Raw genomic sequence first — 15,316 nt, forward strand, 5'->3', positions numbered from 1 at the left:
CACAATCTAGAGATTGTTGACAAGTTATTCTGGTCAGAACTTTCAGGCTTGTTTAGCATTACTTTCAGCGTGTTGACTGAGCTTCTCAAAACACCAAGCAACATAAACCTCCTCCATTTAACTATACACATAATGGAGACATGACAAGTCCTGTCATTTACAGGTGATTTAAAGGCCTGAAATAAGTCCGAACAAGAAGACCAAAAAGGGAAATCCAGCCCAACAAAACGCCTGCTCACACGCACATGACACGACATTACAAGCCTTATATACGTGATTGGAGTTTGACGTCATCCTGTAACACGTTTCAGGCCGTGCAATTACCTTTCTCGGGATGAGGAAGCAGGAGAGGACAAAGACGACGAGGAGGAAGGTCGGGAAGATCGATCGGTGTCCCTCTTTCTATCTGTGCACTCCTCGGTGAAAACATCCAAAAGTGTGGGTCCCAACTTTTACCTCCGGCGCACAGTTGGAGGCTCCAACATCAGCAGCAGCAGCAGAGGAAGAAGGTTCGACCCCGGGACAGAAGTCACGGACGTCCTTTTTGTGATGGTTCCCTCCTGCAAGAAAAAGGCAAGACACGCATGGTGAAATTTAACCGTCCACCTATACAGTGTGCCTGCTGCTGTGCGGGCAGAGGTGGGCATTAAACTTTACGACCTGCAGCAGGCAGACAGGCAGACAGACAGACACCTGCAGCTGCTGGTTATCAGACGCAGCAAACATCAAATCATTGAGAAAAAATATCCACTTTTTTTTACTGACACAATGTCACACAGTGAAATGCATCAGCCCACAGGCCAAATATGAGAGATGTGTGAGGTTGAGAACCACAGAGAACTACAGGCGCCCGTGTCCCGCACACACCTCTGACTTTTGACCCAAAGACACGCACAGCGTCTCTGCGGGTAAGAGGTCACACTGGGTCACTTATCGAAATTATTCTTACTTTTTTTACCCCCAACTGTGGATATTTATTCACATCTAAGTTTCGACCTGCACGTGGACGTTATTTTGTTCCCTATCTTTTGTGGAACAGCCTTTCTTACGCACAGTCTGCGCAGATTTTTGCAGCCTGCTTGGGACCTCGCCAGGTCACCGTTTTTGTAGTTTTTTTTTTTTTTTGCTCGTGAGTTGGATTACGTCATGCTACTCTCGGAAATTACAGAGACGTCTTCGTGGACTTTTAAAAACCAAGGTGTGTTCCTATTCCTCCCGCTTTTCTTGAGCACGAGCGACTTTTACTGTGATTTCAGCTTCATCACTTTATTCAACTTTTCCCATTCTGGTATGACTTTTTTGTCCAAATAACCTGCACGTGTCATAAAGGAGGGGCGACTCAGATTGTTAAATTCAATAACGGCCTTTATTCTAACGTGAATTGTGATCGTTAATATTTGAGAATGAAGCTGCACGCGTGTCTTCTTCTCGGGGTTAAATTGAACTGCACTATCTGTTGCCATTTTTACTCTGTCTTTTCCAAAAGGGACTGCTCATCTGTGACTTTTGTTTTCTTTGGTGTGGTCACGTTTGCTTCGCATGGATGCCTCGTGTGCTCATTGATGGGATCGTTGAGTTACAGATAATCGGGTTGGTCATTTTTGTTCCTTAGTGTTTCTTGTTTTGTTGGGTTTCAAGTCTCGTGGGTCAGAACTGAAGGCACTGGCCGGGGTCTCCCTGTGTGTGGGACAGTTGATTTGGGACAGTGATGGGTGATGCTTAAAGTGGATTAACTACCTTCATAAAATGTGAGGGGGGGTTGCGTTTACAGTGCATGCGAATGTGTGGTAAGGGGGTTGTTTGCACGACACACACACACACACACACGGTCAGAGCATGAGATTACAGCTGTTCCTCATCCCTCTCCATCAATCTGAGCCTCTCTGTGTTAGGATGGACTGTTGGGGATTCCCGTGCATATGCTGCACTTACAGGTGTGGGTGTGTGTGTGTGTGTGTGTATGTGTGTTTGTTTCCCACATTTTTTTGAACGAGACTGGGGTTCCGTGACGTCCAGATGCCACCCCACCCTCCAACACACAGACACACACACTTTTGCCCACGTGCAACTTATTCATTGCAAGGGTCTTCCTGTGTTTACACTGCGTGCCGTGGGGCCGTGGGGCCGTATGTGTGTGTGTGTATGTGTGTGTGTGGTTGAACTGGTGACTTAATATCGCATGTCTCAAAGTTGTGGGTCCGACGACATGTTTGTTGACAGTAAAAAACTAATTAATGTGTGTTTGGGGGGTTTTCCACCTTGACACTGTGGGACACACGTTTGAGGAGCAAAACGTGGGTGCGACGTACGTGTCTGCAGAGCTTTGCCACATTTTTCTTCTAACAAAGAAGAAAAACTGTTGACTAGAAATAAAAATGACACAGTATGGGGCTGAAAAGCAACGCTGACAAAAAAGAACGCCCCTGGCAATGCCGAAATTACTAAGAGTAAATAATAGCAATAACAGTGCAGAAAAAGAAAAGTGGAGCAGAAAAAGCAAACAAGCCTTAAAAAAAACTAAGAATTGTAAAATTCCAAGAGTGGACTCGTCTTCCTGATGTCGATGCCTCTGCGCGGCGATTGCGCCCTCCGCAAATGCTTTTTGGGGTAAGGGCTTCCCAGTTTAATAGTTATGAACAGCAAGCCCAGACCGCAAAAAGATTCGTGAAGGACATTATTTTCTGCTGCTGGTGACGGTGCTGCTGCTGCCCCTGCTGCTGCTGGCGGCGTCCGACGGAGACTCCGTGACACCCGGGGAGTGTGCTGTCTTTTCGCTTCCGTGAATGTATCTCCCATCCCGGCGCGCCGTTGATTGTATCGCGAGCCTTCGGCAACCGGAGGCGAGTGAGTTCCTCCAACACAAACATAAACACGCAAACACACTATAGGAGGAGGAGGAAACGGTGGATGAATGATGGAGAGAACAAGAGAAACAGAAAATGAGAGAGATGATGGGGGGTCTCCGGATGTAAAGGCTGCTGCTGCTGCTGCTGCTGCTGCAACCGAGAACTGTCCAAGGTCCTTTCGCTTCCCTCACCACTTTGAATTCTCCTCTCTCTCTCTCTCTCTCCTCTCTTGTCTTCCCTCCCTCATCAATCCTTTCCTCATTCCCGATTTTCTCTCCTCTCCCTCTCCCTGATATTTTCCTCCTGCTTTCTTTTCTATCGTGATTTTTTTTTCTCCATCCAAACGCTCGAATGTGCATAGCCCGGGTGATCACTGGGAGCTGTGCATCGATGCGTTTTGTTGTCACTGTGTGCGCGCGCTCACTCTCTCCCTCCCTCTCCCCCTTTCTCCCTCTCTCTCTCTCTCTCTCTCTCTCTCTCTCTCTGAGTGTCCTCTGTCTCCCTGTAGTGAGTCGCTGCCTCAGTGCAGCCGCTCCTGAGCTCTCTTTGGGTGAGGAGGGAGCAAGGCTGTAAACTGCTGGCAATAAATAGAGGAGCAGGGAGGAATCTGATTGGAGTAAAGCAAACCTCGTCATCAACCAATCGGTTTCTCTCTCATATAGGGACCCCCCTTTTTGAAAAAAACAAGAAAAAAAGACAGGACTAACCAAATTGTGATCTATACCAGGGAAAGTGTGTAGTTGCATATGCATTGATGATGGGATGTGAGCATTTAATGCGAATATCTGTTATATATACTATACTTGCTCTGTGTTTCAACTCAATAGCACTAATCATTTACATTGTGATAAATAACACTGAATTATTGGGTGACAACGCGACAGCAATAACAACAAAGGTGTACGACAGCGAGGAGGATGAGCCATGTTCACTATTATCACACATTTTTGAAAATAAATAAAGAAACAACGCCCCCTTTTCTTTGCTTGATGCACGAGCCAACAACCTACGTGAAATGGTGGCGAATGCAACCCAAAAAAACAACAACAACAAAAAACCAGTCATGATAAAAATAACAACGTGCTCGCGCGCACAGTTCTCCACATCACAACACTGCAAGAAGAAGCATATGAGGTGACGCGTGGTCACCTATAGAGTTCACCCACTGAGGGAAATGACATGCGGGGGGGGTCCGCGTACTGCAATATCAGTCCGGAGCGAGTCACAGGTCACCAAGAAACCGCACTGTATCGACAATGTGCGAATTCCCAACTACAAACAACTACAAAAACAACATTGCTGAGACTCACGACTGTAAAACCACTCACTCTCACACACTCAAGAGTTCAAACAGTCTTTAATATGGTTTTGTGTTTTGGGTCAAAATTTTAGCAACGTAATAATAAAATAACTCACCTGTTTGATTGTCTGTTTGTTTGTTTGTTTTCGTGCAACTGTTCCATTGGCATTTTTTTAGTCACCTTCTCTTTGTATGAACACACCTCAACTGCTCAGCTGCAACTTATTGTATTTCTAGCCGAGGTGGCGGCCAGGTCACGATCTGGATCAGACCCCCTTCTCTCTGCTCCCCCCTTGTTTGTACCAGAGTGGATGTCGAACTAACATACCCCTCCTACATCCCTCCCTCCTCTCTCTCCTCCTCCCTCCTCTTCCTCTGTCTCCGCCCCACTATCACTGATGAAACTCGTCTGCATTCAACTTGGCTGCCAGCATGCCGGCAAGCAAGTGGGGCTAGAATGGGGGTGTTAGGTGAGGAAATGGATAGTATAAACCCAAAATCTGAAGCCCACACCGGGAGCCCCCACCCCTTTACCTACAGCTGTGTCCCCGCAACCCCCCTTTTCTCTTGCCCCCCTTCTACTGTTGGTATTTTATTTTTTTTTCATCACTGGGTGGTCTTTTCATTTGCAAACCAGTCAGTCACGATTCTCCCCCACCGTCTGCACTGCACAGAGACTGCCTCTCCTGACGCAGCCAACGCGCACATTACTCACTTTAGCAGTCACGACTCGGGAATCCGTGTTGTTCCGATTAAAATGATCGTCTAGGTTTTGACTTTTTGGTCAAAATATTGCCCCTCGAGTCGGTTTTTACGCATTTGTTCGTGCTGGAGGAGGTGGAGGAATGTATCGCAGGTGAAGTGCAATCGGGATTTTTTTTTTTGGCATGGATTTTTTTTTTGATTGTCTCTTAGCCTGCGTACAATATTGTATTTTTTCTGGGGAGTGGGGATGGTGGGGGGGGGGGTCCAGTCGGACTGCAGAACTGTGCAGCCGCCTGTAACCTATTCGTGTATAGGTCCGGGTCGCGGATGCTGTATAAATGGAAAGGGTGATTCCTTCAAACTCCGGATTAGGAGCGACGATAGCGACGCTCCTGTTTCGCCTTTTTCTTGGTAGTTTATTGTGAGAATTGTTGAAGCAGAGCCACATCACAGCACAGACATCAGACACGGAGTATCACAGCTGTTTCAGTCACTTTCTTTTTTTTCCTCCAAACATTTCCTATACATTACGCACGCACTGTTTGTGGAAATCAACGCGCAGCACTTCAGAGAGGATGATTTGTTTTACTGATTACTGATGATTAATGAGAGACGAGAGGAAATGACGGGTTGACATGAGCAGAAGAGTTCATCCAAGTTGGTCCGCCTGTTACCCCTCTCTCTCTCTCTCTCTGTGTATCTCTCTCTTTCTCTCTCCCCCTCTCTCTGTACCTATGGCATCCGATGAGGCCGTTCAAACCGCACTGGCGGGAAAAGCAATGTTAAAACATCTTCTGGTGCCAAATGTCTCTTCTCCGTCAACGCATATACAGTATGAAAGGAGGTGGGGCGCTTCAGTATTTCTCCTCCAGTGTTGCTTCAGGAAAAAAGAGGAGTCACTCGGAATGGATGCTGTTCGTTTCCAAACAGGAGTAAATTAAGTTGTTTTTTTCTGCCACAAAATCCACCCACCCAAAACCTCCACCATCACACACACACACACGCATGCATGCATGTGAACACACGACAGACAAGCACCACCAGCAACAGCCCACTACCGCCACTTGGTGTGGTTTCAGCACCATTGCTGCTGGACAGCTCCCGGGTTTCCCCACGCGATGCGCCCGGTCTCTGCTGCAGCAACAGCTCGACCACTTCACTCCTTCCTCTCCTCTTCTCCTCTTCCTCCTCCGCAGCTGCTCCTCTAGTAAACGACTCCTCTTTAACAAAAACACACAGACACACAAGAAAACGGAGGGAAAGACGTCCTTGAGCGCTCATCAGAGAAGGGTTCCCCTTGCTTTCACGGTGAGGCAGGGAGATGGGAGGAGGAAAAAAATAAAAATGTGATAGATACTCAACAGCGCCAACAGACAAAGGGAGTTTTTGCACTTGTTTTTTTTTTTTTTTTAAACCAAAAGGGGTGATTCCTACTCTGCAGGAAGCGTTGCTATGCCTCGGCTGCAGTCAAACAAGGCTTGTAAAGCATGCCAATAAAATACATGCCTATACGCCGGGGAGGGTTTTTTGCGTGTACGAGACAGAAGAGGAGGCGAAATTTGGAGAGGTGAAGCACAGACAACCGAGAACGTGCACAATCAAAACACACAAAAGTACATTAAATGATACATTGCATGTGCAAATGTGCCACTCACCATGATGCAGGGCACATCCTTGTCCTAAACTGGGGAGAAAGAGAAACACAGAAAAAGATTGAGATGTCAGTGGAAAAAAACAGCAACAAGAGAGGGGAAGAAATGCAACAGATTAAGTCCTCCATTTGTTGTGATGTAGGCTTACAGTGGCACGTCCAAGTTTGCCCAGGATCGCCTCCCTTTTTATACAAGCGATACCCGTCTGTCTATTTCTGGCGCACGATCAAAACTATGTTGCTATTTTTAGGTCACAGTTCGAGGAAGGGGAAAAAAACAATCACGAAAGACATTGCTTAGGAACGTTACGTGAAGTGCATGTAATGTAAATTAATTAAGCCTCTCCAACTCTGCACAAGAACCCCGATTCCCCTCCGGTGCATCATTGCAGTGATTTTTTTTTTTTCTTTCTTTTTGGGGTGACCGTGCGCCTTCACCAGCACCATGCACCGTCACCTCCTCCTCACCCTCAAAGCACTAAACCCCCACCACCACCAACAACTAAAACGTGGAAACTCGTCGTCGCTGCCAATATCATCCACAATATCTGATGTCTTGTCGCCCTCTTCGGCAGCCTATCGTCCCGGTGTCACTTCACTTCACAGCTCAAACTCATGAACGCAAAATAGCTCCAGAAACACTGATGCACGCGGACTAAACGACGCGCTCCCCGTGGGATTTATTTATTTGCTCTTTCAGACGTTGGTGCATTGTAAAAGGTAGCACTTAAAGCTTTGCTGACGGGAAGAAGAACAGAAAAAAATAAATAAATAAAAGGGCCATTTTTTTTTGTTGAAGGGCTGCGTCAGTTACTAGGCATTGACGTCACGTTTTGAGTCTCTCACTTTACAGCCCCGTGGAACCTGATTAAAGACACTGCCGCTCCGTGGTCAGCTCGCCGCAAATAATGCCACGGGAAAGACGTGTGACAGAATGGGAACATATTTTATGTGGAGAGTGTGGTCTGGACGCGTGGAAACTATAGCTTTGGAGCGGTTTATCTCCTGGTAAAACCCTCCTCTAACGCTCCAGCAGCATCTGGGTTTCCACTCCCCCCTCTCCTACCTCCCTCCCTCCCTCCCATCCCTCCCTCCTCTTCCCTCCCTCTACCAGCGTTGGTGCTGTTTTGGTATTGGAGATTTTTTTTTGTATTTTAGCATCCACTGCATTTGGCGGACTAAACACCGCATCTTGACGCCGAGAGGTAAACACAGCAGCGAACTGAGCCTCCATCCCATATATTCACTGGTCGTGCCCACGCACCATACCCTGCTCATCCAGGGAACAGACCCACGGGTGGGACGACGACGACACTTGTTCATACACATACAAATCTCTTTTTTTTTTACAGTTTCTTCTGTGTCTGTCTCTCGCCACCTCACAATTTATATATATAACGCCTATAAGACCCCACACGTGCTCAACACTCATGCAGCGTGGATATTCACGAGACTTTACGGGAGGGGAGGGGACGGGGTGCGCTGAGGTGGATGAAGTTGAGGGTTTAGAGATGGAGTTGGTTAGACCGCAATGAGTGGCAGCCTCGAAAAGTCGACTGTGAGGAGGGAAAAGGGCTGCGCCCGACGCAGCGGTTTGTGCTATTTTTATCTCTGCCTGTAGGCCAAATGTATGTCCATGACTTCTGGTGAGTGTACAGGAAAACTCTCTCTCCCACCCCTTCTACCCCTCTACACTCACCCCTCTAAAATCACAAGCACAGGGAAACCCGTAAAATTAATAGTCATAATGGGGAAAACACAAAGTTATATTCCCTGGATATTTTTGACATATGTTGTTTTCCGATGGAGCGAAAAGGATAAATATAAATGTTCAAGAATCATCGTCTTTTCACTCCCAAACATACAAAACCAGTAGCAGCTCACGTCACACAGACACACATGGACCACTATTCCCTGTGGTCCACAATCATTCAGTCAAAGAAGGAGCACTATCCGATGCAACCGATGTTCCTCAATGTAGTGCGCCAAGATCACCGCGTGGTGTCGACAAACCCGGCCAGAGATCACACACACACACACACCCAACCCCCTCACCTCAAAAAAGTACATGCACTCCTGTGACTCCAGCAAGTTGCAGAAAGCCAGCATTACTTTTATTATAATTAGTCAGTTATTAATCAGTTATTATTATGATAACCAGTATTATTATCATTACTATTATACGGTTATTATTCGTATTGTTATTTGTAGAGCCTTGTCCACCATCTCCAAATGGAGGAAATATTTTGCAGGTCATTGTCTCATTTTCAAGGAAATAATTTGGCGTGAATATACTTAGGAGGAACAAAATGTGTGACGTTTCACACATCGAACTCTGCTGAACTAGGGGAGCTGTCCAAGGTGCTGAATTCAGGCTGCCCACAACCCTCCCTTCCCTCTGTATCACGCAGACTCCCTCTCATGTTCATACTCTCTCACTTTCTCCACTTTTGATACACCATAAACCACACTGCCAAAGAAATGGATTAGAATGTTTAAAACGCCTAAAACACTCAAACTATTCCTCTCGCTCCCTCTCACTGTGTGTTACTATACATGGGAGCAGAGCAGACAAGTAGAGGATCCCCAACACGTGAGTGTACTACGCATTACCGGAGTCCGCTCCCTTTGAGTGTGAGCAAAAGCCCCTCCGGTGTCAATACGCACTGACACGCAAAGCCAAAACTAACTAACTCAATAATTAAATAAATAAGAATACATTTTAAAAAACTGATGTGTGTACAGCTTTGTCTAACCGGAGACAGAAACGCAAACACGGACATGTTGCATCAATAACTGGAAAATGCTCACAGAAATCCTCGTTCCAATGTTCACAGATAATTTAGATCGTTGTGTCAGAGCGATGTCTCCATAAATCAAACAGCAGGTTCACCTGACTTTGGGTGACGTCTCCCGCTACATTCCTGCTCGTGTCCCCGTCCCCGAGTCCCAAACATCCATAGGCTAACTGCAAACTTCACTGACTGGCATTCTGGGTCAGGATTAGCGCCACCTACAAAAACAAAGCACTTACCTTTTGATTTTCTCTTTCTTTCTCTCTCTCTCTCTCTCTCTCTCTCTGTCTGTCCCTCTATTTTAATCTCTATCTAAAATAGAGAGGTTTGTGCAGACTGAGGCAGACACAGAGGGAGAGTAAATGCAGGGTAGCCTTCAGTCTCACCTCCTGTATCAGGATGGAGGAAGCAGGTCAGTCCGGTGTGCGTCGTCCCCAGCTCTGCATGTCGGAGACTAAAATATTTAGTGTTGCCATTCACGATTCGGGGAGCAAATAAAAGGATTGGGGGGTTGGAGAAACAGGAGTGGGTGGGGCTACATAATGGGCCAAATGATAGAAGGAGCCCGCCAAATCTGACGGTGGGACTTTACGCATTTGGGTAGCGCCATTCACCTCCATCTCTTTCTCTCTTACTGTGTGTGTGTGTGTGTGTGTGTGTGTGTGTGTGTGTGTGTGTGTGTGTGTGTGTGAGTGAGTGAGTGAGAGAGAGAGAGAGAGAGAGAGAGAGAGAGAGAGAGCATGAATGGGACACGAAGCACGACACTGTATTATCGGCACATCGTGTTTGTGCCGATAATACAGTGTCGTGCTTCGTGTCCGATATATATATATGTATATATGTATGTGCATATATATATACATATACACACATATACATATATATACACATATATGTATATATATGTAAACACATACATATATATAGAAAATTTATTATATTATATGATTATACAATTATATACATAAAAAAATAGGAATGGGTGGGGAGGGGATCAAGTCGCCCCCCCTTCTGTTTGTCTCTCTATCTTCCGTCTCCCTCACCCTCGTCCTCCTCTCCAGCAGTGTGCTATTGACCTGCATTGACGTCATTGCGTCATTAGGTATCCCTTAGAAACATTGACTTTCAAAAATAGTATCAAATTAATTCAGCAGGCAAGGAAAAGAGGGGTGGGGCTTGCGAGTTTTTGGGTTTGGGGCGTTTGGGGTGAAGGGGTGTGTGTGTGGGCAGAAAAGGGTGAGAATTTTTGTTTTATTCTGAGGGGGATTTTCTCCCCCCCAACAACCTCCTTATGTGTTGGTCACCATTTCCAGACTGACTGGGGTCTAGAGCTGGACCAGACAAAATCGATATCAGTCTAAAGATCCAGTGTGGAGTCACATTGGAAGGGGAACAACACAAAAGAAGAAACATTTACATGTGCTCATTTGTCACTCCTGCCAAAGAAAGTGTGGCAGTACGAATAACAGGAGAAAAAACGAGAGCATAAATAAACCAAATCAATGAAAGTGATAATAAAACATGAAGTAATAGCTTCAGTAATCAGGTCAGAAAGGTTAATCTCCATCAGTTTTTGTCTCTCTGTCTCTCTGTGTCTCCTCCACTCTAAAAATATCCTTCAGCCTCAAGCTGACTATGTTGAAAACCTTTTAACCATTTAACCAACAGCTCTTACAGCTGAGGGAGACAGAACAACAGGCAGCCAGGCACAAGCAGACAAGCAAACAGACAGATACGCAGATAGGCAAACGGACAGGCAGCAGACAGGCAGACATGCAGGCAGCCAGGGAGAAGCAGACATGCAGAAATGGAGAGATGCAGACGGGCATGTCGACAGATAAAGAAACGTGCAGGCAGAGAAGCAACAAGTGCGATTCTACAGGTTGTGGGGAAAGTGAGAAAAAAATATTTTTAAAGGTCCAGCATTGTTCTTGATTAAAAGATAATGAATCACTGCTGGTTTGGAACATTTTGAACATATTAATAATGCTACACGCATGGGGATGAATAGGGTAAGAATGATTCCATTCAGATATCTCTATGTAAGAAATAAATAACCAGAACAACAGTGGTTTTATTTCACCACTAAAGTTCACTGTGGTGTGGTGTTTTAAGGAGCTGTCCATGGTGCTAAACCTTTGTGCACGTATACATTTGTATACTATAAAACAACAGCTTTTTGTATAACAGGGACTCTTTAAATCCCACATTGTGCTACAACAGCTACAGGAGAAATATCTCATTTACTATGAGGCTATGTTTTGGAAAATGTGGTCTCCTGCTCCCACACACACACGCACACACAAATATTGGGTAGAGATTTTGAACCCATCCACCTGTTTGTTTTTTAGATCAACTCCTTTGAGAAGTTGCCCAGTGTACTTGTCAGCAGTCAGCAGTCTGTCATTTGTTTAGTTTTTGATGACATCATCACAAAATTTTATATCAACAATCGGGTATCCTGTTAACTATCTGTCTGCATTTATTAAATATTTAAAACTGGAGTGCCCAACTTGTCATTTTTAAAGATGAGCAAATAAGTGTTAACAACCAGTCATGAGTGTACTCCTAGTGCCAGTCCCAAGCCAGGATAAACAGGGAGGGTTGTGTCAGGAAGGGCCTTCATCATAAAACCTATGCCAAATTAAATATGCAGATCACAGAAAATGAACAGATCTGTCATGGCCCAGATTATATTGAAGAACAAGTGTGCTACTGTTGGGCAAATACAAAAGGAGACAAGAGGGGTAAGGCGTGTTAGGAGGCAACGAGACAGAAGGAAGGGTAGGAATGTAGAGGTGAGAGTATAGGGACTTTAAATGCAGGGACTAGGACTGGTAAAGTGAGAGAGTTGGCCGAAAGGGTGGAGAGAAGGAAGGTAGATATGTTGTGTGTACAAGAGACCAGGTGGGAAGGGAAGCAAGGCCAGCAACATCAGAGCTAGATTCAAACTGTTATATCATGGTAGACAGCGAGATGGGGTAAGGGTAATCTTGAAGGAAGAGTTTGTGATGAGTGTTCTGCAGGTGACGAGAGTGTCAGACAGAATCATGAGTTTGAAGCTAGAATTTGGAGGTTTGATGTTGAATGTTGTTGGTGCTTATGCCCTACAAGGTGGTTGTCAGTTAGAAGTGAAAGAGGAGTTCTGGAGTAAGTTTAATGTTTACATGAGAGAGAGAGAGTGGTGATTGGAACACATTTCAACGGGCAGGTGTTGGGAAGGTACGGGGTCAAGGAGAGAAATGTGGAGGGACAGATTGTTGTCGATTTTTGCAAAAAAAGAATGGAAATGGCTGAAGATGTCGTTGAAGCTTAGTTACAGAGAGAAGTCAAGATCAGCAAGCAGCAGTTTGGGTTCATGCAAAGAAAGAGTACCACAAATGCGATATTTGCCTTGAGAGTGCTGATGGAGTATAGCGGTCAGAAGAAGTTGCACTGTGTCTTTGTGGATCTAGAGAGAGCTTATGTGCCACGAGAGGAACTGTAGTGTTGTATGAGAAAGTGGCAGAGAAGTATGTGAGTAGAGCAGGAGTCTCTGTGGACTTTGTTGTTCGCAGATGACATTGTAATCTGCAGTGAGGGACTGCACTGGAGAGGAGAGGAATGAAGGTTAGTAGGAGCAAGACAGAACAGACAACATCCAGTTTTACATTCAGTAGGTCTGTGACAGAGGTTCTCTGACTGCCAGGGCATAAGGTCACAGAGCTTAGCCGTGTACACATAATCTAAGTTGTTTTGTTTTGTTTTTTAAATGTGTCAATTCTTTGTACATATTTTAGTTGTGCATATCAGGGACCTCTATAGAGTAAATAAACAATTTATTTTTGAAGATTAACATGGTTTTGAGTCTGCCTATACTTTTGAAAGGCTGCTCTGTTCAGCCTTCAAACTAAATTATATTACAGGAAAAACAAGAAGGTGAAGAAGGAATGAGGAAGGAGATATACATACAAGATACAACATGGAAATGGAGGAAGAAAAACAAACAGAAAGACTGTGGCAAACACTATTAAGGATGTATTAGGTTTTATGGTTATGATTCATCCTCTTAAACTTAGACACACAAATTTCAAATGTCGTATGCTGGCTCCTGGTCGGCTACCATACGTGCGATGGAGCACGTACGGTAGCCAGTACTGCACTTCTCAGGTTTTTGTTGTCAGAAGTGTGTGCCAAACACTAAAAAAAGGGTGTGGGTGCTATTAGGGAGGAGGAAGTGGGGGTGATAAACAGAAAAGATGCTCCATCAATGGAGTCAAATGCTGCTTTGCTTAACGTGAATAAAAAGTCAAATTGGTGAGGGTCTCTGAAGAAGTTCTGCTCAAGAAAAACGTTGCAGCAACAGAATGAGGGACTCAATGAATGCGTGGTTGCAGGACAAAGCAGCAGACGCACACAGGCCGGAAATGTATCATAGAAGACGACATCATCAGCACCACTGGAAGTCACGCAGCATTCAGGGGGTCAGTGCCAAATCTAACAACAGACTTAGAGACACAGAGAGAGAGCGAGAGCGAGAGAGAGAGAGAGAGAGAGAGAGAGAGAGAGAGAGAGAGAGATATCCTGGGTGTGACTAAGACACTCTAGTCATGTAAAAACTGTGTGCTGTCGTCTTTTTCTCCTCCATAATAACATAAACATATGAGTCAGTCAGCCTGTTTGAGCGGAAATGTTAGTCTTGATAACGAAATGGAAATAATGCTGCCTCTGAATGCCTTATTGAGCATCAATTCTACACCAAGTCCTTTTTTTTACCATGTCAATACAATAATATCTTCCAAAACATTTGCCATGGGCGTATCTTTTCCACTGGGATCTCTGTTTGGTTGTGTGTGCGTGTGTGTGAGTGCCTGATGTATACACACAGGACCTTTTAATTTGTTTGATGTCCCCTCCCATCTGCCTCATGGCTTTCCATTCCAACTTGTATGATTGCGTCTTTCTAGGAAACAGTGGGTGTTTTGGTCTGATGTTTACTATTACGGCACCGAGGATGAAGACAAGCACACACACAATGACAGGACATCACTTATTGTACTGAACAATTGGCTAAAAAAACAAGTGACACATAATGTTCAGTGTTAATATGAATATTATTGTAGTCTTTTTTTGTCTAACTTGACTTCAGATGTTCTTCTTGTTTTAAGTTTCAATAAACTGGGAACATATTCTCTCGTCTCTTTTGTTTAAAAGGTCATTAAAGATTATAATATAGTGCACAGTAAACTACACAGCAAGGCAACGCATTAAAAAGATTCTCCATGCTAAACAAAACAGCCTAAAACAAGTCTAAAATTAGATTCAGGTTGAATAACAGAAGAAAATGGGAAATAAATCTCCATATTTATAGACTAGAATCAAAATTAAAACTTTACTGAATCTTTAGTGCAGGAGAAACCCCCAAATCAAAATCAAATAATATAGAAAATAATTGAACTAACTGAATTAAAAAGAATGGAAAGTCAGGTTGGGAGTGTAGAAAGTGTTTTTGTTGACAGGAGTGTGTATACAGAGGAACGGCTGGCCAGGTTTTTGTTTGAATTTCAAGCCAAGATGAAGGAACCCTGCGCCCTCTCCTCCCTCCACTCCCCCTATTTATTTTTCCATCTCTCCTGCCTAAATGATGTCAATGGAGGCAGAGCTTCAGAGCTATTTTTAGAACGTGCCCCTTACACGCGCACACTACACCGCCCCCCACCACACACACACACACACACACAGGTTATACCTGCCATCATTGGCATCATGTGCTTGGTTGGAAGCTCTGCTGCTCACAATGAAGCACCAACCTCCAGAGAAGAATCCTCGTGAATAGAGCCGCTGAATATTTATGAACGGCTTTGTCACATGCGCGGACACACACACGCACATGCCACCCCCTCTTTAATTTGTTTGTATGTGCGTGTGTGTGTGTGTACTGTACGTGTTTGCTCTCCATGCTTGGTTATTGCTCGTGCAGCCGTACTTCCCTCTGCAAAGAAAGGAAACTGAAAAAGGGGGAGGGGAAAAACGAATAAAA

At 44.8% G+C, this 15,316-nt stretch overlaps 1 long non-coding RNA gene across 9 annotated transcripts in view; it reads right to left on the reverse strand.

Moving 5' to 3' along the window:
- The window catches only part of LOC122776462, a 33,659-nt gene extending 23,867 nt beyond the window's left edge, over positions 1-9,792 (reverse strand). For 2 of the 9 annotated variants that reach the window (XR_006361218.1, XR_006361224.1), the window contains exons 1-3: positions 6,507-6,910; positions 5,934-6,071; positions 325-560 (exon numbers count right to left, since the gene is read on the reverse strand). This is a non-coding gene — a long non-coding RNA (uncharacterized LOC122776462). Of the gene's footprint in view, positions 1-324; positions 561-4,262; positions 4,472-5,933; positions 6,152-6,506; positions 6,911-9,683 lie in introns of those variants that run through there. The other 7 variants (XR_006361222.1, XR_006361219.1, XR_006361220.1 and 4 more) reach the window with 7 other exon arrangements.
- Positions 9,793-15,316: the final 5,524 nt, after the last annotated feature.

This window comes from Solea senegalensis, linkage group LG10 (genome assembly GCF_019176455.1).
Source record: "Solea senegalensis isolate Sse05_10M linkage group LG10, IFAPA_SoseM_1, whole genome shotgun sequence".
In the NCBI taxonomy this organism is placed as follows: Eukaryota; Metazoa; Chordata; class Actinopteri; order Pleuronectiformes; family Soleidae; genus Solea; species Solea senegalensis.